Source organism: Pleurodeles waltl, chromosome 9 (genome assembly GCF_031143425.1).
Source record: "Pleurodeles waltl isolate 20211129_DDA chromosome 9, aPleWal1.hap1.20221129, whole genome shotgun sequence".
Classification (NCBI taxonomy): Eukaryota; Metazoa; Chordata; class Amphibia; order Caudata; family Salamandridae; genus Pleurodeles; species Pleurodeles waltl.
In genome coordinates this window covers 104,303,058-104,328,103 of record NC_090448.1, presented here as the reverse complement: position 1 = coordinate 104,328,103, position 25,046 = coordinate 104,303,058, and positions in this window count along the sequence as shown.

The window sequence follows — 25,046 nt, the reverse complement described above, 5'->3', positions numbered from 1 at the left end:
GTGGACACTACAGAAGAAGGACTGTCCTGCTTTTAGAGTACTGCCTTGCTGCTTGAGGCCTTCCATGCTCTCTGGGAAGGAAGACTAGACCTGCTCCTTTCATCCCAGGCTCCTTGAGTGACTTGAAGGGTCAGCTGGCTGACCTCCTGTTTTGAGGTACAGAGACACCATAAGCTCCTGAGACCTCCCTGCAACTTCCCAGCTGACCTGCTGCACTAGACCCACCATACCTCTTTCAACGGGAGCTGTTGAGCTCTGCTAACCTCCGCTGGAATGAGACTCCAATCCCCAAGAGATGCCTGCCCAAGTCCTGGACCCTTGGCTGGCATTGGTTAGAAGTTCTCATGGCATAACCAAAGGTTCCATCAAATCCAGTGTGAAGTGATGCAAAGACCCACAAAGCATTGCCAAATGGCTGCAGGCTTCAATCGGAACCACTGTCGAGTAGTGCAAAGAACTGCAAGGCCTTGTCTCACAGCTATGAACTTAATCAGAACTGTTGCCAAGCAACACAAAGCACTGCAAAGCCTCACTACACCTCTGGGTTACAGCTTCATTGGAACCAATGCAAAGAGACACAAAGCCCATCAAAGTCTCACCGTACAGCTTCAATTAAACTGACGCCAGACAACGTGAAGCCTCGCAAAGCAACGCCACGCACACTGCATATCAAAGTCATAAAGTACAATCCTTAGTGGGCTAATCTTAGTTGTGTGCTGGGCATGCGCTCTATCATGGTCAGCCTGTACTTGAGACTTTTTCCTGGTCCAGCAACACTAGATAACCTCAGTTAGTGCATTGTGCCTTTTGGCGCTACTGTTATCTAAACGTTTAAAACTCTGGTTTCTTGTTTTGTGTTTCACTTTATTACTATATGTTTGCTGTATAAATACTTAGCACATTGCCTCTAGGTTAAGTGTGACTGCTTTTGTGCCAAGCTACCTGAGGGTTAAGCACAGGTTGATTTAGGGACTTTTGTGGTTCACCCTGACAAGGATTGTGGCTGCTGCTTGAAAATTGTTTCTACCTCCCTCAATCAAACACCCATTTTCCTACAAGACTCATTGGATCTGGGAATCATCCTAGCTCATGTAATCTCATAGGCCATACATAAGTACATCTTCTATTTGCTCCCGGTGCTTTAAAGCTAACAGTGTGTACTCTGTGTTGAAATCTATCTTTGTGCATGTGTATTGATGTTTTATTTACAGGTGCATAGCTAATATATGAGTCAACCAAAGGGGCCACCAGGCTCATCTATTTTGCCAATTTTCCTGCCTCTTATGTAATGTTGTGTTCTTCTATGCTATGTTATGTTATAATGTTATATGTTACGTTACGTTACGTTACGTTACGTTATGTTATGTTATGTTATGTTATGTTATGCAGATTTCTAGGATGCACATTTCACCCTAGAGGGGTTCCCAGCCCTTAGAAGGAGAAAGATCTTGACCTTTCTGAGTTTTTTTGTCAGAAGTCAAGGACAGACCTGGTGGCTCTGATAGGGTAGGAAAGCTTGTGTCACTCTTTAAAGGCAATATGATAGAAGGTGAACCTCTGGCTTTGGCTCGCTCTACTTGTGGGATGTGAGTGATGAGTAGCATAGCCAAGCAGAGGTGTCTGGATAGGTTGTGAAACTGGATGTGATTGTTGAGGTAGGATGGACCTCGGTCTCCAGCCCGGCGGCCATCACTACACCGCCGGCAGTATCACGATCCTGCATACCACCATGGATTTTGTGGGGTTCTGTACCGCCACGAAATCCATGGCGGTAGGCACTATCAGTGCCAGGGAATTTGTTCCCTGGCACTGATAGGGGTCTCCCCCACCCCCCCCAGAGTCCTCCCCCAAACATTGACACACACACCCTACACGCACACTCACACAACTACTACACAGACACACACACATACACGTACACATACACACAGACATACACACAGACATAAACGCACACATTTCCCATACACACAACACACACCCCACATGCATACACGTACTCACACACCCCCTCTTCACACTCACACGCACAACCCCATGCACGCACACAACACACAACACCCCCCACACACCTCCCCTAATGGGTGATCACTTTACCAGGTCCGGTGATCCTCCGGGAGGGAGTGGGATCCATGGGGGCTACTCCGCAGCCAGCTCCCCATCACCAGAACACCGCCACATCGAATCCTGGGACGTGATTCGGTGGGCGGTGTTCTGATGACATGGTGGTGGAGGTGGAGCAGCCTCCACTTCACCGCCGACCACCCGTATGGCTGCTGGTGGCTCTCCGTCCAGAAAAGGGCAGAGGGCTGCCAGCAGTCATGATACGCTGTGCGGAAAACCACCTGCACTGGCGGTCTTCAGCACGGTGGTACCTCACCGTCGAGGTCCAAATGAGGCCCTTAATCTTCCAAGGGGCCCTCCCCTAAAGGGGGTGCCATTAAGCCCAAGATCAATGAATATCTGTGAGATGTGGAAGACTCGGGGGCCCCTCATCACGATCAGCAAGGGACCTAATAATTTTGCATTATGACAACACTGTGGCGAAAGGAAAGCTTAGGGGGTCCCCCTGCAAGGAATGGTGAGTGGGCCCCTCACAGTACTGATATTCTCGAGCAGACAAGCTGATGGACCTCTCCTTTAGGTATGGGCGACTGGGGGCCCTCGTATTACAAAGGAAGCGAGGTGTCCGTTACGCCCCTGCTCCTCTCCATAATTAGAATCACTTTTACTTTTCAGTTTTACGGTCAGATTTTGCGGGTTTCATAAATCATATAGCCGTCTATAGTAGCAGCCGGGTGTCAAAGTATGGCTTGCAAAAATTGGTCACTGCCAAGCTGAGGAGGAAGTTGAAGATGGAAAACATAACCTGTTTGTATCAAACTTAAAGAATATATTCATATTGCATAGCTTCGCTCTGAAAGTGTAAGCGGTTATTTTATTCAAAAATCATGAAAAAAATGTGCACCTCAAAAGTCATATATTTCTTTGAAGGATTCCATGTGAGGCATCGAATTCAGAGTGCTGGGAATGTGTGTTGCTTTCATAATGTGCTAAGTTGCAGCTCTGTTTACACTCGGCAGTTCGGCTTCGAAAGTTGTGGCTGCCTTGAGGGCCATGCTGATGGAGCAAAAGGGGCAGGGGCTGAGGGGGCAGAAGAAATGTAAATGGGCCACGAGTCCCAGTCGGCTACAGCCTAGTGACACAAACAAATGAGGGTGTGGGGAGCATCATGCCTTTTTTTCAGTATTTGAAAAGGGAGGGGGGGCAGTGAGTAAGGCAAGGAGAGAGGAGAGACTGTTTTGTGAGGCTCTCCATGATTGTTCTGCCCTTCCTCAGCTAAAGCACACGATTAATTTACATAGGAGGGACCATAAAACATAAAAAATTGCAGATGAGTACCTTTTAATTACAGAGTTAGATTACTGAAAATTTGCTCTTGTTGACGAGGAGTTCCTTTCCTTTGACTTCCGGTCAAAGTTAGTGTTTCTCTAGGAATGAATCACTTTGTAATGCTGTGTTATTTCACAGGGTCAGGCTTCCAGTAATAGCCTGAGCTCGTCACCCTTATCTTTGCGTCCACAGCCAAGGAGGGAGAGATTAAACCTAAATAATTCAGGTTATTTCCTGTCCGCTGAGCTCCTGAATAAACACTTTGTATTGAATCAATAGGAAACATTGAATTAACAGAGGTCGGGATTTACTCCAGTCCTCTGCTAAAATCCTTATCCTCGCCAACAGCCTGGAACACATTTGCGCATGTAAGATGGCCTTTATGCTGCTTCGCAATGGATCGAGATGGCTTCACCGCAATGGGATGAGCCGCGGGCGAATGTATTATGCTCAAGTGAGAGGCGCATTCAGCTCTTCACAGGGGACGTACAGGGATTTGCTTGCACCCCGCGTTGGCGGTCTTATTGGCAGAAGGATAAAGCAGAAGGTGTATCTAAAGCAAAATGCCCATATGATGTTGGGAGTGGGGCATTTCACGAGTGTAACGCAGACCTCCTTAGCCCCAATGGGGCAGGGTCCCAATTAAGTTCATTGCCTTAAGTATCTGTGAGATATCGCTGTCTCAGGGCCACCTTGTCACATTCTGCAGGGGAAAAGTGAGAGGAATCATTTTTTGACCATTAAGATAAAAGAAGTAATCTCTAAGCATCAATGCGCAGCCTGCTCGAATCAATGGAAAAGATGTAATAAAGATATTAAATATCTGGCATATTTGCAAACATTTCATGCAATGCAGCGCAGCAGGTGAACTTGCTGTGCTGCGATGACTGAAAGAGAACGAGTAGAACAGCGCCATATTTTAAAAGATATGGGGGCATATTTATACTCTGTTTGTGCCGGAATTGCGTCGTTTTTTTTGACGCAATTCTGACGCAAAACTAACTCCATATTTATACTTTGGCGTTAGACGCGTCTAGCGCCAAAGTCCATGGAGTTTGTGTCATTTTTTAGCATGGACACCTACTTTGCGTTAATGAGATGCAAGGTAGGCGTTCCCGTCTAAAAAATTGTCTCCGAGGCATGTGCGCCGTATTTACACTCCCGGGCAAAATTCACGCCCGGGAGTGGGCGGGTAAAAAAAAATGACGTACGGCCGCTTTTGCGCCGTTTTTTAGCGCCTGGACAAGGCAGGCGTTAAGGGACCTGTGGGCTCGGAAGGAGCCCAGAGGTGCCCTCCCATGCCCCCAGGGACACCCCCTGTCACCCTTGCCCACCCCAGGAGGACACCCAAGGCTGGAGGGACCCATCCCAGGGACATGAAGGTAAGTTCCGGTAAGTATTTTTTTTTTTTTTTTGTGGCATAGGGGGGCCTGATTTGTGCCCCCCTAAATGCCACTATGCCCAATGACCATGCCCACGGGACAGAAGTCCCCTGGGCATGGCCATTGGGCAAGGGGGCATGACTCCTGTCTTTGCTAAGACAGGAGTCATTTCTATGGGGGTTGGGAGACGAAAAAAATGGCGCAAATCGGGTTGAGGCGAAAAATTTGCCTCAGCCTGACTTGCCCCATTTTTTGACGCCCAAGCTCCATATCCCCCTACGCCGGCGCTGCCTGGTGTATGTTGTTTTTTTCCACGCACACCAGGCAGCGCCGGCGGCTAACGCCGGCTAACGTCATTGATTAAATACGGCGCCCGCATGGCGCTTCAGAATGGCGTTAGCCGGCGCTAATTTTTTGGACGCAAAACTGCGTTAGCGCAGTTTTGCGTCAAAAAGTATAAATATGGCCCTTGGTGCAGTTAAGGTCTGTGCTATTACTGGAGCACTTGTGGCTGCCTCGTGCCAAGTCAGGCACCATGCGTCATGAAGCATGGAGGTCAGATTACATTTTAACCAGGAAGGGATACCTTCCTGCCCAAAAACAATGCTTTGAGCCTATTTCCTATAAATATGTGTGCTGCAGAACGCAAAATCATAGTAAATATGGGCCCGCATGTAAGAGGAAGCAGTCTTATAGTAGAAATTAGTACAGCCAATGGCTGGAGAGCTATCTAAAAACAGAAGTACTGAATTTGATTTCAAGTAATGAAAGCGATGCCCATCTGGCCCGACCACTTCCACGCCAGCTCCTAATAGGTGCAACACATCTACTCATTATGGCCCACATTTAAGTAGGGCTTAGCGTCACTTTGTAAACACTTGTGCCACATTATTCTTGCACCAGACATAAGGTATTGAAGAGGGGCGTTCCTCTCTTAGAAGGCCCAGGAAAATGGTGCAGTGGAATCTATGAGATTCCACTGCTCTATTTTTCTCATCATTTTTAACGCCTGCTCAGTGCAGAGCTATTATGTCGGAGCTCTGATAATATCCTCTCTGATTATGCCAGTGCTAATACCATAGTAGGGCTTGAATACTTGCAACTTCCATCGCTACTAAAGTAATTTATTTTCCCCTCTTTCTGCAGATCTATATACAGGGCCTGGATGAAGAGGTAAGCAGTAGTTCCAGGGCTGGAATGCCTTTGAGTCTGGAAACCTACCAACTCGCCTATTTTAAGAGGTTTCACCAGCTCTTCTCTAATCTTTTCCCATATTGAGAAAATTTACTCCTGACAATCGCAGAAGTAGAAGTTCTTCCAGAGTTGGAAAAAAAGTAGTTGGAAGGAAAGTAAACTTATAAACGCTCAATAGATTGTCCCCTGAGCAACTCTACACGTGCATATTTGCTCATGCTAAAATACAGTTCACAAATATTTTCTAGGAGCGCGATTTCATGATCTACTTCTATAAGTTCTTGTGAATTCATGAAAATCACGAATTCAAAGACGCACCATGGATGCACTTTTGTGACTTTCTTTAAGAATTGGGTCCTTATTTAGGTTTGACGTTAACTAAGACATTTTGGCCCATATTTATACTTTTTGACGCAAAACTGCGCCAACGCAGTTTTGCGCCAAAAATGTTAACGCCGGCTAATGCCATTTCTTTGCGCCGCTCGGGCATCAAATTTATACATTGATGCTCGGCTGTGCAAACTACTGGTGTGAGTAATTTTTTTTTACTCAAACCAATGCATCACGTCGTAAAGAAAAATGACGTTAATGCAGCAAAAATGACTTTGATCCGGTTTACGACATCGCAAACTGGATATGCGCCTTTTTTTGACGCAATTGCATCAAAAAGTGGTACAAACACAGAAAAATGTGCAAAGGAGAGCCAAAATGGATCCCAAAAGCTTTGAGAGACCCCATGAAGATGACAGCAGACCAGGAACTAGCCAGGAGGACCCCCACAAGACCCAGGAGAAGGAGAAGAAGGAAAGGAAGTGTCGGTTCAGTGCAGAGGAGCAGGAAAAACTGGTGAAAGTGGTGACGGAACACCAGCACCAACTTTTTGTCACCTATAAATTGCCAATTAGTAGGAGAGAGGCAATTTGGCAACAAATTGTTGACAAGATAAACAGTGTGGCAGAAGTACGGAGAACAGTCATCGAGTGCAAAAAACGCGGGCATGACTGCAAGCGCAGGACCCAGGAGAAGATGGCCAGGAACGTGAAGGCAGCACTGCAGACTGGAGGTGGGAGTCCAGCACCGCAAGAGGCCCTGGACCACATGGAGGAGATGGTGGCAGCCTTCATCCCTGAGGAGATCGTCACAGGGATTCAAGGACAGGACAGAGCAGACTACCAGGAGACAACACAGTGGCATGGGGAACTAAAATGCCCAAATGTTAACTGTAAGCAGTAGGGGTGGACATACCTACTACACAATGCATGTAAGTCATGATATTTAGGGAGTGGAATGGGCAAAGGGGCACAGCACAGGGGCATGGGCTCTTCAGAGGAAACCTGGGGCACAGTACTACAATACACTAACAACCTTTGCATTGGGGTATGCTGCTATGCCAAGGATGTTGGAAAGGTAAAGCCAATCCAGGAGGGTATGTACAATGTAAAAGTGGCATGCTGTCACATGGTAGCTGGTATTCTCCCTGCATGAACTAGGGCTCAATTAACAGTCTCAGGCCATAGCCGCAAGTGGTATTTACCATTGACAACAGTTGCCACTACTACCTCTGCTGTGTGTGCAGGACAAGTAGCTAATGGTAGTTACATGCCCATGGATCAAACACACCCAAATTAGAGGGTTCACCATGACAACGTTATAAATCCCCTGTAATCAATACAAATGTGCTAATCCTGTCAAGTGTGAATGTCCATAGATGCTACAAACATCAGCCATTGTCATAAACATCATGAGGTACACAGCAGTAATGTCATACCCATGGTGCATATGTCAGGGTCCACCCTGTTCCTGGGTCACAATAGCTGCAATGACACCACGCAACATCCCAACTGTTATATTGCTCAGACAACAGCATTGAGGGAGAGGACATACGTCACCGGCTAGTGAAATACATCTGCACAGTCAGAAGAGGAAACGGAACACTGCTAGGACCATCAGTGCAATCCAATGTAGCACACATTCCCCAATATCAACATCACACACTACCAATGCTGACATATGTAGTGTGCCATGCCAATGCTATACATAGTATATGCTAGATCTCAGCAACATACAGCTGGATGTGAAATATCAGAGACTATGGCACGTCCAGATTGTAAAGCGTGGTGCAAGTGCCATCAGAACACCCACAGCCAGTGCAAGGCCACAGCATGAGAGTGAAAGTAGACAGAGTGTTGAGTTGTACAATAAGATGGCAACATACAATTTGGGCAGAACCCACACCTAGAGGATGTGACGCAGACAATTCCCCAAACTGCCCACACAACAAGTGACATGGAGGTGGGGCATAGGCCTGGGAGAATGCTAATATTACAGACAGGAACAATGAACAGGAACCAATATCACAATGTGCAACTAATAGGAAGTCTGGAACGTCACATTACAAATGCCACAACACAGACACACTAATTGTACTATATCTCATTGCAGAGGACGATGGCTCTCCTGGGGAAATGCCTGTCCTGGAATTCCCTGATGACATGGATGACGAGCTGACAAACAGCCAGCAGACCCTCCAAGATGTCCTTGGAACCCTTCAGACCTGAGCTTAAGTCGCAAGGAGGAGCACATCACAGAGGACCCACCCACCATCCCAATTGTATGACCTGCCAGCTCCAACCCAGCTGAGGACTCTGACGACACTGGCACCAGCTTTGAAAGGACTGTAGTTGGAGTACAGCAGGAGCTGGCCAAGGAGGTGCGGATGGGGATGGAAAATATGGCAGCCGGCCTAGAGGTGTGCGTTTGTGCATGATGTCAACTGCAGAAGAGGCAGCAGCCATGCAAGGGCGAACATCAATCTTACAAGAACTTCAACAAAGTGTGAAGGAAATCAGCACAGCAGTAAGGGAGTTGACACAACACCTCCAACAACAAACATTTCAAAGTGTGCACAAATGCAATATTGACCCCCTCAGGGCAGACTTGGCTGCCTACCACAGTGATGTAGCTGCTCTCCTTAAGAACCAACCAGCAGCTCCTCCTTGCTGCAGTACTGCCCTTAATAGCCCCGCAGTTGGCAGCTACCAGGATTTCTGACTCCACGTCTTCAAACACTAAAGTGTGTGTTGCCCCTTCAAACCCACCACCACCAAGGGTAGCGGAGATGACACACACATCAAAAGATGAAGACGTGGAACAGATCACCTTCACCCGTAAGAGTACCCGGTAGGACAAGTCCATGCCACATGGGCACTTATAACCAAGGTCCTGTGCTTTGTAACATGCCAGTCTTTCAACAGCTGCTCACAAGCACTGTTCTCCAGCCCACTGTTTAACTTGTCACTATGCACTGTGATTGTATTTCACTACCTCATTGGCAATTCATGTCCCTCTGCACTATATGACACTTCACCCCAGCATGTCCAATGATCCAATGACATGCCCTTTTGCACTTGTGTAGGATCACAATGGAAGGTGGTGTCACACTAATGTACTCACAATCCTGGACTCTGTAAATATAGCACTACAGCACTTTAAAATAAATAGCACTTATACAACCACTTTGTCTCTGTGTAATGTGACACATCAACCGTGAGGGAGATTAGTGATGTTGCCTCATGTCAATGCCCATAGAATGTCAATACAACTGCCCTGAAAGATTGTGGGCTGATAACCATGCACTGTGGTCTGGAATGTACCATCATCTGCCCTTCCTGAGGGTTAATTCTGAAGTAAATAGAAAAATTACAGTATAATGCTGTGTTCGACAAAATAAGTCTGCTTTAAGGGATGTCTAAGCAGAAAATCATTGTCTACAAATTTGTCTTCCTGACAATCTTTAGGTATGTGACATTTGACTAAAATTTTTCATCACACACACCATACAGCAGGAATGGATGTGTACGAGTGTACGTACAAATAAGTAACCTGGCTGTAAAATGTAACTAATGATAGGTGTGAGTTATGTATGCAATACTACATGCGATTATACCATCACTCACCTTATCAGGGTTCACGTGAACATCAGGCTGCAGGCAGACGTAACACAGTGTCCTGAATACCAAATCTGGTCTCAAAGTATGACAGATTGAAAACATACATCCAAACTTAACAACACATTGGGAACCATAGTAACCTTGAGTGGTGTGTGCGATGGATGGCAGATTCCTAGCGAAGTAGCTTTGGTGTAGCTGCCAATGTGACAGCTCAATTGGGATTTGGATGCAAGATGGAACACAAATGCAAATACTAAATTGACACTGTTCGCCTATGCCAAGGCCCAGATCCCCAAGTATATGATACATACGGTAAAGGAGTACCTACGTATTTATTCAACTGTAAAAATAGGATGCTAAAACTAGGGGAGACACCTTAACTAACCTAACCTATCCTAAGTGCACATTACCCACAACTGTCCCTAACTACCCTAAACTAAACGTACTTATCACATTTAACTAAACACTCTAAATATCAACCCCGCTCTCCCCTTATATGACAGGACACATGAAGGGCAACATATACTAACCTAAACACATACTATCTTATACTAAACAAATATATATTTTTGGGGATTTCTTAAATATATATATATATATTTTTTTTATTTAATACACAAAAACCCCAACATCATCCCCCACCCAGTGGGGGATTTGCTAAACAGGGGTGGGAATCCTAGGTTGGGACAAATGATTTACACATTTGCATGTCTGTGTACTACACTTGGATCATCACACCTAGGTACACATATTTCATAACCCTAAGCCTGTGCCTCAGAGGGGATAGACAAGCAACACATACTTTCAAACATCAAGGACAGCCAGGAAGCTTTGGACAGCTGTACATGGGATTAGTCAGTCCACCACAGGTAAGGAGGGTGTCAAACTAGGATAGGCACAAACCTTGGATAATCCCATCCACAATTATGTTTGTAATTGCAGACAATTGTCAACATCATTTGATACCACCAATACCTGTCCTACAACAAGCAGATGCAAGCACCCATCTGGGCCTAGAGGCTGCTATGAAGTCAAACATACAGTCGAACATGTTCAGTAGTGAACAGGGAGGCTCAAGTCTGTGGGTAATAGTTTGGCATCCCTATTCTGTGAGATGCAGGGTATGACTTGCTGACTAAATCATGAAAATGGCCCTCTGCAAATATTTCTTTACAAGAAATGTAACAACAAATGTCACCCTATTCACATGGCCATGCCTACAGGGCTGCACTCCAATCCCAAAATATGACTCTACACTACTGATTGTCCAGCTCAAATATGGAAAAAAAGTCAACTTCAAGTGAAGTTACATATCAGATAATGTGCCAGCACATCATACCTTGCCATGTGTCCAACACACAGGAGTCAATCACACAACAGCTGCAAACACAACACAGAACTGAAATATCAACACTTACTGGATATGTCTGGGTCCGCAAATCGAGCCACTTCGCGGATTGTGGAAGGGGCATATCCACATGTAAAGCTTGGAAGGGTGAAAGGTGCTCAATGTCTGTGCACTGTACAACACTTTCTAATAAAATTACTGTGTGTGACATTATATCTGAGAGTCCAGCACCTCAGGCATGATGATAGTCCAACATGCATAGCACTGCAAATGTGTATAGATCCTGTCACTCCAGTGAGTGATACACACACATATGCACACATGCAGTGCACCTAACTATCATGTGGTGACAAACATGATCCCTCAATTGTTTGCAGACTCATTTATGAAGTGTACTCCATTTCATCATTTGTTGTAATGAGAGACATGCAAAGCCACATTCCTGACCACTGCAATACTAGTCACTCAGGTATTGTGGCTTGTGCATCAAGGGACAATCAGTTACTGTGTGATGCTCATGTGTGTTGAGTGAAGCTCATGATTTATTGTTCTTTCTATGGTCCCTTACATGTGGGCCTGTGTTGTGTGTAGGTTACATATGCTACATTTACAGTGTACTCTGAGCCACATATGCCCCCTATGACACCATAATGGCAGGGGTCCTGTGCGTTACTTGATCACAATCTGACGATAAACATGGATTGGCAATTTATCAAAATTAATACAACAAAGAAATATATGCTGACAGTGTATATTGTGGTCATCCATGACAGAATGCATGGGCACAGGTGTAGTCATTGCACCTGAAATGTGTCACTCATTGCCCTGTGTACCCATATTGGGTTTTGGAATTCACAGTTAGCCACATTCATCATCTTACATTTGCCAAGTTGGGAGATCAGCGGGTATACAGCAAACTGACACTGTCCCATTATTGAAACATGGTTTAGCAAATGTTCTACTGTGTCAATCATGATGATGTAGGTTTCAATTTGTACGTACCTTCGGAATGGCAGCAGTCACAGGAATGCTGGTCTTCTGATCTTAGCATACACCCATGTCTGTGATAGCCTCCATACTGGGAAGTTAGCTATTGTACATATGCTGCACTAGATCAGCAGGGGTGTACCAAATGTAAACTAGCAAAGTATTTGGGAGCTTTATATGTATGATGGAATTGCTCAGGGGTCCCCTGCACAACATCATGCAAGTAATAAATTGTGACCATGCATTCCCCAATGTCAGGTATCCCATGATGACCCAATAACTTATGAGAAGAGCATGGCTATAAAGTAACACAGATGGGAAAAGCATCAGCTCTGTTCCAGCTATTGTGCCCAAGACCAATTTAAAACACACAGGTACAATGAACAGAGGGCCAGGGATAGTTGTTATCCCTCATTTTCTATCAATTGCTTCATGTTTTACACTATGGCTACGGAAAGTAGCACCAAACATTTAGATATGAACCCGTGTGCATTACTTTGGCATCCATTCCTAATTTAATTGCAGCACAACCAAGTCATACTATCAGCCTAAGAAACTACCGGAGGTTAGGAAGATATTTGTACGTATTGGCCAAAATACAGTTCAGACGTGTATTCAAAATAATTGGGGAACACATTAATTCTTTGCTTTAGCTTGTGAAAAACATCTTTTTCCTGGTACACTTACAGACCATGGATAAAACATATGTTTGAGCCGCATTACCATCATCTGTTGACATGAAGGCAGCACTAATTTACAAGATCAAGTGTGTTTTGTAAGTTAGTGCAGCTGTTGTGTCAACAAATGACGGTAATGTGTAGCAATTACTGTATAACTCAGAGCAACTGTATGTTTAACTTGCATTCCACATGTCCAAAAACATTGCCTACAGCATATCAACAAATATGCTACTGTCACTACAGAGGATTTAAATGTGCACATTATAAATGTATTCACCAACAGGGCCACAAATCACAATACCCAGGTGGTCCAGCAGGTCTTGCTCTCTGGCAACAAGGTCAGCCCAGCGGTGCTTCAGTTGGTGGTCATTGCGCAGTGTGTTGAAGATGTGACTCAGATGGTACAACACTTTGGACCACCTGAGTTCCTCGCCTCTGTGTGATACCTCTGTATCACCTTGCCACCTGCTTCAATCATCAAGAGGAGGAAGTGGCACACCAGCCAAATTAATGCCCCAGCTCGTAATCACCCATTCTCCCCAGACGTGGCCTACCCAACATGACAGAAATAATAGGAAAAATAAAGGGTACAGAGGGAAATAAATAGAAAGGATGGAGGAAAAGGAAAGAAAAGTAACCCTCAAACAGCCCAACTATCACCAAACTAACAATACCGACAACAGTCTCCCAACAGTACAAAGACAAAATTAGACACCAAATATGACAAATAAACACTTATAATGACCAACTGAGACAATTACAAATAAAACAGATGACAAATAGGATGGCACATAGGAGACAAAAGCACAAATGGGACAGACAAAACTCTAAGCACAGCCACACAGTTTAGAAAAATCACAGACTGCAAAGTGAAAGTGAAAGTACACCCACTGTACCATTTCTGTAAACAGGATATCCTATTACATCACTTCCTGCCTCAAATGTGGTGCGTTTTTATTATGATGCGTCAAAATTTCATGACGTTTATAGTCTGTGCGTCACTTCTTTTTTTACGCAAATGCTTAAAAATTACCCTGCATCCATAGTTCAAAATATTTAGCGTTGGTAACCAATTTCATGGGGTACAGTGTAGGAAATACCGCTCGGGGCCAATGGATGTGTAATGGCTGTGAGAGTCATTTTTCTACGAATATGCGGCGGTTTTTGACGCATATGTGTCTTTTTTGAAAATGTATGTCTTTTACTGTGTTTTTGTCATTTCTCACATTTTTAAAGTAAATGACAGCTGTAACTGTACAGAGATAGGCTGTTTGCACCTGCATTGTGTATGCCAGTGTTTGGGCACACGTGGCAGATCACACTACTGCGGACCATGATACTCCAGTTGTTGTACTGGATGAGCACTCTTCACTGACGCAATAGATACCCAAACTTTTTTAATACAAATTAGTATTACCCAGCTTGAGCAGGTTGTGCGTCAATAGAGGATAGCAAGGCTACGCAACTTAATACATTAACTCATTGCCTGTGTGTCAATGTCAGTGAATTGGCTATTTAAATTTTTGTTGGGCCACTGTGTGAACGTCACAAGACGTGCTTTCATTAATGTGCTTGTATGCATGTTTTGTTAATGTGGATAACCTTCACAAACTTTTCAGTGTAGATATGAGTCAGGATATGTGTTTGTCATACACGTACCATCTAATGCTGTGTGAACTGCACTGACTTTTGGGACAATACATATCCCATGACAAACTATGCACAGGATAGATAGAGGACAGTTGATAATGGCAATGAGTAAGCCATCACATGTACAGGAATGTTAGATACCACATCCTGGTAACTTGTTTGTATACTGGCCATGAGTCAGTCATTTGAAAATGTTTTGTAGGTACAGTGTTTGTGGCACAGAGTTGCAAAACAATCAAAAAATGTAATGTTACTCCACTGTTCGAGTCCTATATCTGACCTATGTTTCTCGTGTGGCAGTGGAAGATCAGCAGACCAAACTGCATGTGTTCACATATTTTTTGTGGTTATTTGCACAAAGGTGTCCAGTTCAAGTGTGTGGCCATGTGTACCCAGTGTCATTATTGTCCTCCATGTTGTCACTGTTGAGTGCAGGTCTACTTATGAGTCTGTGGATCCATTCCCTACATTAACAGAGTATCCTTCAAAGCAGAATTGACTGAAAGCCAAAGGGGAATTGACAACACACATGGGGATATTTGAGCTATGGCACTACAAAAGTTTTACGAGGCTGACAACAGCGTAGCCTTGGTGTGCTCACAAACGTAATGGATCAGTAAATAGAACCTGGCAGCTTTCATTACATCATTTGTAGACAGGGTGGCCTCTAAAATTCCCACTGCAACAGGGAACATCAGTGCCTCTGTGCTGATTAATCTCACAGCTAGTCACCACGCAAGCACCATCATTGGGTTACAGCCAATGTGAATGTGTGTGTGGACCGGCAGGGCACAAAAATGTTTTATTCATTCATGAACATTAGCAAACATTTTTTTTTTGTGCTGGTGGCACCATTCCCAATCCATGCATACAGCCATAGTACACTGTTACTGTTTGTCACTCATGCATACATGAAACACAGGCAAGGGATAGTGCCGGGATTAGGCTATTTGAATACATGTCCCAGACCTTGATACCATCTGTAAAATGATTAAACTATACAATATATTTGTGGATTCATCATAGACCTACCAGACACAATACCCCAGGAGGAAAGTGAGGGCATGGAAAGCAACTATGAGAGAAATGTATCCACAGGGAACCTCAGTGCTTACACAAAAACAGGTAACAATCAGGCTAACAGGATGCACGCTCTGTCAGGAACTAACATGAACAAGGCAAATGCACAGTGAGCAGACTCAGACTGGGAAAAGCCTGAACAACACTGTGGAGAATTAAAACTGGATTTGTGCTATTGGCTGCAACGTTACACAATAACCCAAGGGCTGTGTTACACAAGTGGTTTATACGGCAATACTCAACAAGGATATACATAAAAAGGAAGCTTCTAAGCAGTTCTTGGCAGCAGCGATGGCGGTGCAGATTCAAATTGGTGGTCTGCATGGAAGTGCTCACAGGTGTGTGCAGCTTCAGTCTCTCACAAGTCCTGTAGGTGAGAATCAAGTTCAAAGGGCCAACAATACCTTTCACATGGGAAGCAACGGACAGGTGATTACAGGTCCTACAGACTACCAGGCAGTGCATTTGGGGACCTGCAGTCCATGCAGTCATATGAACTAGGACTATGGCATGCCATACTAAAGAGGGAAGCACACTGGAGTCAGAATGTGAGTCTGGGTGTGTGTAGATGATGGATTTTGAGGGTACATATAGTCCTGTTACAGTGCCACCTTGTTAGGGTTTGTGCACAGCAAAGAGCATGTCCCCTCTCACTGCACTAGTGGGTTCTGTAATAGCTCCCTTTTAAACTTACTATTCAAACCTTTTCTTGTTATCTCACCTTCCCCCCACCCCCTTAGGCTTCTGTGTATGTTGTTTAATGTGCTGTTTTGTTTACACATTGGGCCTTGCTTTTACCAAGGCTTCTTTAAAACACTCCTCCCTAGGCCATGTGTTAATTCAACTCATTTGCATAATAACTGAAACTCTGCACACCTTTCAAGAACATGTGCAGCATGTGAGGACCACACCCAGCCCTTCAAACCACACCCAGCTCTGCTCACCTTTCAAGAACATGTGCAGCATGTGAGGACCACACCCAGCCCTTCAAACCACACCCAGCTCTTCGAACCACACCCAGCCCTGTCTATAAAAGGCAGCCCCCGAGCCTCACCCAGTGCTTGTGCTCGTCTACCTCCCGTTTACCTGAGAACAGATCCCTCGGCGCTGGCACTCCTGCTCTCTACAGACTTTCATTGGCTTCAATGGGCGCAGCTGCTGGCTCTTCCTTCTTCTGGTTTCCGGTTCCTCCTTGCCTCAGCCTCTCTCCTACAAACAACCTGCAAAAGAGAAAGAAGACAAGGTTAGACTGATCAGTATCTCTTGCCAGCAACAAGTAAGTGCAAAACTTTTTATTACCTGAAGGAACTTTGACAACAATTTCTGGATTCGTGTGTGGACGGTTTGAAGCAAGATACCTTCCACGAACATTGTGATTCAGGCTCTTTGTTGCAAGAATACCTTGCGGAGCTTTGTGAAACAAACATTGTTTTTTTTTTTTTATGGAACTTTTAAGAATCGAACAGTGGAAACCATTAACAGCAAGGCAAACAGTAAATCAAGGACTTGCACAAATTACATGCTGTATTTTGATGTAAAAGTACAGTATTTGTTTTCCAAAAGATTCTGGAGATATGGGAAAAGTGAGTCTGCTATTGGGAATTTAGGCTTTAGTTATATTAAGATGAATGTTTGATATTGGTAATTCTGATAACGGTATTTGTTTAATGTTTTAGAAGCTTTACAGTAATAGAAAGCACATCCCAGAGCAGTAACACATTCCAAACCTGGAAACTCGAGACCAGGATCCAAGAGGTACTTTTAGAAGAGAATTTCTAATAAATAAAGGGATAGTCAGGAACCCATTTAGGAATAGGTTGCACTTATCTGTTCTTTGTTTATGTTTCATTAGGCACCAGTTTCTACAGAAGTCAGAAAGGGCCACAGATTTGTGCAGCACTTCAACAGTGGAAACGCAAGAACGGTGTTGTCTCTTTTTTTTATTTTATCCACTTCCCCCCTACCCTTGAGCTTCTGTTCTTAGTGCACTGTGTTAAAAACTAGTGTGCTGGAACAAGCAGTTTCAGGGTGGGGTCGGATTGTCTTCAACCTCCATCAGAACTGAACAAGAACTCAGGTGAGCTGGGCTTTGACAGAAGCACAAGCCTTAAAAAATTTCAGTTCTGGTGGACGATGAATACCGGGGAAGAAATAGAGGGCATTGACGTCACGGATATGGCGCAGGCCCTAAATGAGGACTTGGCTCATAATGAATCAGTGTCTGGCATCTTACAACATATGCAAGAGGAAATAGAGAGATTAAAGATGGAGAATACCTCTTTAAAACAGGATTTAAGCAGGTATAAATTTAGGGGATCTCAGTGGAACACAGCTTTTACGCCTTTGTTTAAAACCACCTCAGAGACAGGGGCGCCATCAAAACATACAACTTTGCCTCCCCCAGTTGAGGTTACTGTTAATGTTCCTAATGCTGTGCCCTTAGCAGCACCTGAACGTTTTCATGGAGATAGTAACAAATTCCATGTTTTTATCCATCAATGTCAATTACACTTCGTTTGTAAGCCACAACAGTTCCCTACTGATGCTACGAAAGTGGCATTCGTCTTGTCTTATTTGGGTGGCACAGCAGCCAATTGGTCAATTCCTTTCGTGGATAGAGATGATCCCATCCTCCATAATTGGAATCAATTTAAACGTACCATGACCAGCCTTTTTGCAAAACACACTTTCATGCAGGCAAGTGATAATGAGCTTTTAAATCTTAAACAAGGTAACAAGGATTTATTGACCTATCTCACTAGTTTTAATCGTTTACTCACCGAGACACAGTGGCCAGAAGGAAAGCGTGTCTCCCTTTTTTATAAAGGTTTGAGAGACGAGTTAAAAGACGCGCTGGCTCATATCGTTGATTGGCCAGAAGACTATTCGGACTTTGTAGATTTAGTTGTGAAATTAGAACATAGACTAGGAGAAAGAAAGGGAGATAAATACAAACTGGAATCACGGTTAACTTTTATTAAACACGAGAAGAAAGACACAGATAATAAACTCCCTGAACCTGAGCCTATGCAAATAGGGACACTCAGAGGTCCACTCACATCAGAGGAAAAAGAAAGAAGGAGAAAACTTCAATTATGTTTATATTGTGGCAGGGCAGGTCACTTTGCCAGAGAATGTCCAGTAAAGCCTAAAACTCCACAAAAGGGTGCTGTTTCCTCCACCTCCTCAACTGAATCGGGAAACGATTAAGCTCGACAAGGGGAGAGGTTACTTGTTCGAGAAAACATTTTAATCAGACCTCTAATGCTGCAGCCTTCATGGTACCGCACATACCTAGACATTTCATAATTCAGGTCGTTTTAATTGTTACTACCCAAGTGAGGCATTCTCTCCCTGTCCTACTGGACTCAGGCGCGACAGGAAATTTTGTGGATAATAAGTTAGCTGAAAACTTAGGACTTCCTATGTGCCTAAAGCCTTGTCCAGAAGCAGTATGTGCAGTGGATGGGTCAGAATTGACCTCTGGATTAATCACAAAACAAACAAGTCCACTTGTTATGGTCTGTCAGAACGGGCACACAGAGGTGATTAGCTTTGATCTGATAGATACTCCTAATTTTGGTTTGATTCTCGGGGTACCCTGGTTAACAACTCATAACCCAAAAATTGACTGGGTGAATAGAACTGTTACTTTGGATTCCTCTTTCTGTAGAACCAATTGCTATCAAGAAGCAGGTACAGAACAGAGCACAGTATTACACTGTGCTAGTGTTACACAAGATGAACCAAGTCTCCCTCCTGAATATTCTGACTTTAAAGACGTCTTTGATCCAGTAAAGGCTAGTGTGTTGCCCCCACATCGGTCTTATGACTGCCGGATAGATCTTATCCCAGGGGCCCCTTTACCTAATAACAGAGTATATGCTTTGACTGACGAAGAAACCAAATACTTAAGAACCTACCTAGATGACCTACTACAGTCTGGGTTCATCCGTCATTCCACATCTCCGGTATCATCTCCACTCTTTTTTATCCCGAAGCCGGATAAATCCCTGCGCGCGTGTATCGATTATAGAGGACTAAATAAGGCTACAATAAAGAATAAATATCCTCTTCCTCTAATACCTGTGTTGTTGGATCAATTAAGACATTCTACTGTATACACTAAACTAGATCTGCGGGGAGCTTACCACCTGGTCCGAGTAAAAGAGGGGGATGAGTGGAAGACAGCTTTCAAGACAAAGTTTGGTTTATTTGAGTACACAGTAATGCCCTTTGGGTTATGTAATGCCCCTGCGGCCTTTCAGTTCTTTATAAATGAGGTCCTACACGAATTCCTGGACGTTTGTGTCATAGTATACATAGACGACATCCTCATTTACTCTAAGAACTCAGAAGAACATACCCAACATGTTCGTGCAGTATTATCAAAGTTAAAAGAAAATCATCTTTTTGCTAAGTTAGAAAAGTGTACTTTTAATGTCAGCAAGGTGGACTTTTTAGGATACTGCCTGTCACCTCAAGGAATAACTATGGATGTAAAGAAAATCAGTGCTATTGCTGATTGGCCAGAACCATCCTCTGTAAAAGATATTCAGAAATTTCTGGGTTTCGCCAATTTTTATAGAAGGTTTATTGCACATTTTGCAGACATTGCGGCCCCAATAACTACCTTGTTGCGGAAAGGGCAACGATTTCTTTGGACTGATGAGGCGGCACACGCCTTTCAACTCCTAAAACAAAAGTTCACTTCAGCCCCAATTCTGAAACATCCTGATCCTGACTTGCCCTTTTTTGTTGAAGCGGATGCTTCACAAGTAGCTTTAGGAGGAGTTCTCTCTCAACGAGATATAGTAGATGGCCAGTTACATCCTATAGCCTTCTATTCCAAAAAGTTATTACCAGCTGAACAAAATTACACTGTGGCTGAAAGGGAACTACTAGCTATCAAAGTAGCCTTTTCAGAATGGAGGCATCATTTAATGGGAGCCAAGTACCCAGTTACAATCTTTTCTGACCATAAGAACCTACAGTTTTTTGGATCACTTAAAGCACTAACACCACGTCAGATGCGCTGGTTAAATTTTTTTAGCACATTTGACTTTGTTATAACCTATAGACCAGGTGCACAACAAATTCAATCTGATGTGTTATCTAGATACGGACATACCTCAGACATGAAACAAGATAAAATAGGAGAACCCATTATTCCTCCCCAAAAGTTTTTGGCACCAGTACAACAGAAGGATTTCATCACAGATCTATATAATGCACACATGCAAATAGCACCTCAGGATTGGTTAAAGGATTCCCATAACACAATACAACGAGGTTTATTGTATCACGACAACATGCTGTTAGTGCCCACCTCTGAATTACAAACACAGGTGATAATTTGGCATCACGCCTCACCGTTGGCAGGTCATCCTGGTTGGGTAAAAACCCTGGAAAATGTGCAAAAACACTTTTGGTGGGACACTATAAGAAAGGACATTAAGCAATTTGTCACTACCTGTCCAATTTGTGCAAGACATAAATCTTCTCATAAGGCCCCTGACGGCTTGTTAATACCAATGCCAACACCCAAGCAACCTTGGCACACTGTGAGCGTAGACTTTATTGTAGGCTTACCACCTGTAAAATCCTTCACAACAGTGTTGGTTATAGTGGATTTTTTATCTAAAATGGCACATTTTGTACCATTACGGAAATTACCCACGGCGGCAGAATTTGCCGATATTTTTATAAGGGAAATTGTGCGTTTACATGGTTTGCCAAGCAAAGTGGTGTCAGATCGAGGGAGCCAGTTCAACTCTAGATTTTGGAAAAAATTATGTGAAAAACTGAAAATAGATGTGGCATTATCCACTGCTTTCCACCCAGAGACAGATGGACAGACTGAACGACTGAACCAAACCTTACTTCAAACGCTACGTTGTTTATTGGCTGATTATTCTAGTGAATGGTTGGAAGCTCTCCCTGTAGCGGAGTTTGTTTATAATAATACTGAGCATTCAGCTCTACTTTGCTCACCATTCTATTTCTTGCAGGGGTATCATCCAAGAGCTATACCCATTTTGTTAGAAGAGTCCCTGTTGCCTACAGTAACGGATAGACTAACGAGGTTAGGTGACATACAAGACAAAGCCAGGAAACATTTATTAAAGTACAAGGAAAGCATGAAAAGACAAGCAGACAAACACAGATCTGAGGCCCCAATGTATAAAATTGGTGACAAGGTATGGCTCTCCACAAAGAACCTAAACATAGAGGGATCCCGAAAGCTGCAACCACGTTTCATTGGACCCTTTATTATAACTGCCATAGTAAACCCGGTAACAGTAAAATTAGATTTACCAAAAGAATATCCAGTACATACTACATTCCATGTGTCCTTGCTTAAGCCGTACAACCCAAAAACCCGACCTGAACCACCACCTCCACCCATACCAATTAAGGGAAATCTAGAATATGAAGTGAAAAGCATAAAAGACTCAAAAAGAATTAGTGGACGTCTGTTTTATTTAGTAGAATGGAAAGGATATGATGAATCTGAGAATTCATGGGAACCAGCATCATATGTACATGCCCCACAGCTGATTAGACGGTTTTATTTAAAAAACCCAGGAAAACCCCGTCCTGTAGGAGGGCCTTTGAGGGGGGCAACTGTTAGGGTTTGTGCACAGCAAAGAGCATGTCCCCTCTCACTGCACTAGTGGGTTCTGTAATAGCTCCCTTTTAAACTTACTATTCAAACCTTTTCTTGTTATCTCACCTTCCCCCCACCCCCTTAGGCTTCTGTGTATGTTGTTTAATGTGCTGTTTTGTTTACACATTGGGCCTTGCTTTTACCAAGGCTTCTTTAAAACACTCCTCCCTAGGCCATGTGTTAATTCAACTCATTTGCATAATAACTGAAACTCTGCACACCTTTCAAGAACATGTGCAGCATGTGAGGACCACACCCAGCCCTTCAAACCACACCCAGCTCTGCTCACCTTTCAAGAACATGTGCAGCATGTGAGGACCACACCCAGCCCTTCAAACCACACCCAGCTCTTCGAACCACACCCAGCCCTGTCTATAAAAGGCAGCCCCCGAGCCTCACCCAGTGCTTGTGCTCGTCTACCTCCCGTTTACCTGAGAACAGATCCCTCGGCGCTGGCACTCCTGCTCTCTACAGACTTTCATTGGCTTCAATGGGCGCAGCTGCTGGCTCTTCCTTCTTCTGGTTTCCGGTTCCTCCTTGCCTCAGCCTCTCTCCTACAAACAACCTGCAAAAGAGAAAGAAGACAAGGTTAGACTGATCAGTATCTCTTGCCAGCAACAAGTAAGTGCAAAACTTTTTATTACCTGAAGGAACTTTGACAACAATTTCTGGATTCGTGTGTGGACGGTTTGAAGCAAGATACCTTCCACGAACATTGTGATTCAGGCTCTTTGTTGCAAGAATACCTTGCGGAGCTTTGTGAAACAAACATTGTTTTTTTTTTTTTATGGAACTTTTAAGAATCGAACAGTGGAAACCATTAACAGCAAGGCAAACAGTAAATCAAGGACTTGCACAAATTACATGCTGTATTTTGATGTAAAAGTACAGTATTTGTTTTCCAAAAGATTCTGGAGATATGGGAAAAGTGAGTCTGCTATTGGGAATTTAGGCTTTAGTTATATTAAGATGAATGTTTGATATTGGTAATTCTGATAACGGTATTTGTTTAATGTTTTAGAAGCTTTACAGTAATAGAAAGCACATCCCAGAGCAGTAACACATTCCAAACCTGGAAACTCGAGACCAGGATCCAAGAGGTACTTTTAGAAGAGAATTTCTAATAAATAAAGGGATAGTCAGGAACCCATTTAGGAATAGGTTGCACTTATCTGTTCTTTGTTTATGTTTCATTAGGCACCAGTTTCTACAGAAGTCAGAAAGGGCCACAGATTTGTGCAGCACTTCAACAGTGGAAACGCAAGAACGGTGTTGTCTCTTTTTTTTATTTTATCCACTTCCCCCCTACCCTTGAGCTTCTGTTCTTAGTGCACTGTGTTAAAAACTAGTGTGCTGGAACAAGCAGTTTCAGGGTGGGGTCGGATTGTCTTCAACCTCCATCAGAACTGAACAAGAACTCAGGTGAGCTGGGCTTTGACACACCTAGAGAAGGGTGGGGAGAGACTGAATAAATGCCTGTGACAGAACTTATAACCTGGGATGGCATGCACAGGGCATGTCTTGTGAGCAATGCTTGTCATACTTGGGGCACTTGTGCCATCCATGTGCAGCTTACATGGACTTCTTGTCACACATGCTCCTTGCAGAGATAGCTGATGTCACACTTACTGCTGTCAAGGGTGTGGTCATACATTCCTGTTACTAAAGCAATTGCAAATCCAATGGCTCATGTATGAAGCAGGCTTTTCACTTGTGATTGGTGGTATCTTAGTTGTGTGCCATATGCTGCAATGAACCATGTTGCCAACATGGATGTGTCCCATAGTTGTGCTACTCTGCAATTGCCCTTCAAATATGAAATGAACACCATATATGTCATTTACTCTGTATGTGAAGTTGGGTGCACATTCATACCCAACAAATGTGATATGGCTTTTTCAGTATCCTAATCTGTATTACTGCACTGCTCCATGAGGCTAAACTCAGATTGTGATTCCCAGGGATCATGTGATGCATACATAATTACCCAGACCATGATTTAGTGAGCAGATTAGGTGTTTAATGAGATATGGTAAGAAAGTGGTGATGGTGACTATAATTAAAAGAAGTTTTGTACAATGTGTTGTCTCCGATGCAATCCTGCAGCAGAGTTTGGATGGTCCCCCTCATGTTGATGGACAGCACCCTCCTCTTCCTCCTCTTCAGGCATTTGTGGGTCCGGTTCATAGAGGGGAATGTTTCTCCTTACACATATATTATGGCGGATGCCACAGGTCAGAATGATCTTGCAGACCATTTCCGGGGAATATAAGAGGCTGCCTCCGGTGAAGTCGAGGCACCTGAATCTTGACTTCAGGATGCCAAAGGTCCTCTATACCATGGTGCGTGTCCTCCGATGTGCCTGATTATAGGCACACTCTGCTGCATTGCTTGGGTTCGCAAATGGGGTCATGATCCATGGCTGGATCCCATACCCCTGATCAGCTGAAAGAGAAAATAAGAGAAGAATTTTGATGGAGCTTGCACCATGATTATCACTTTGCATGGCAGTTATTATCTTGTGTTGTCTGTGACTCGTCTGTGTTTGTGTTATTGTGTGGAATCCTAGGCTTGTAGGATGTACCATCAGCACTGGGATGTTTCATTATCTGAACAGGTGTTTGCCTGATTGACTGGATGTCAGCGGTATTTTTGTAGACTTGCAGTACATTGTGTACTCCCATGCATTAGGTCATGTGAAAGAGTTGTCCA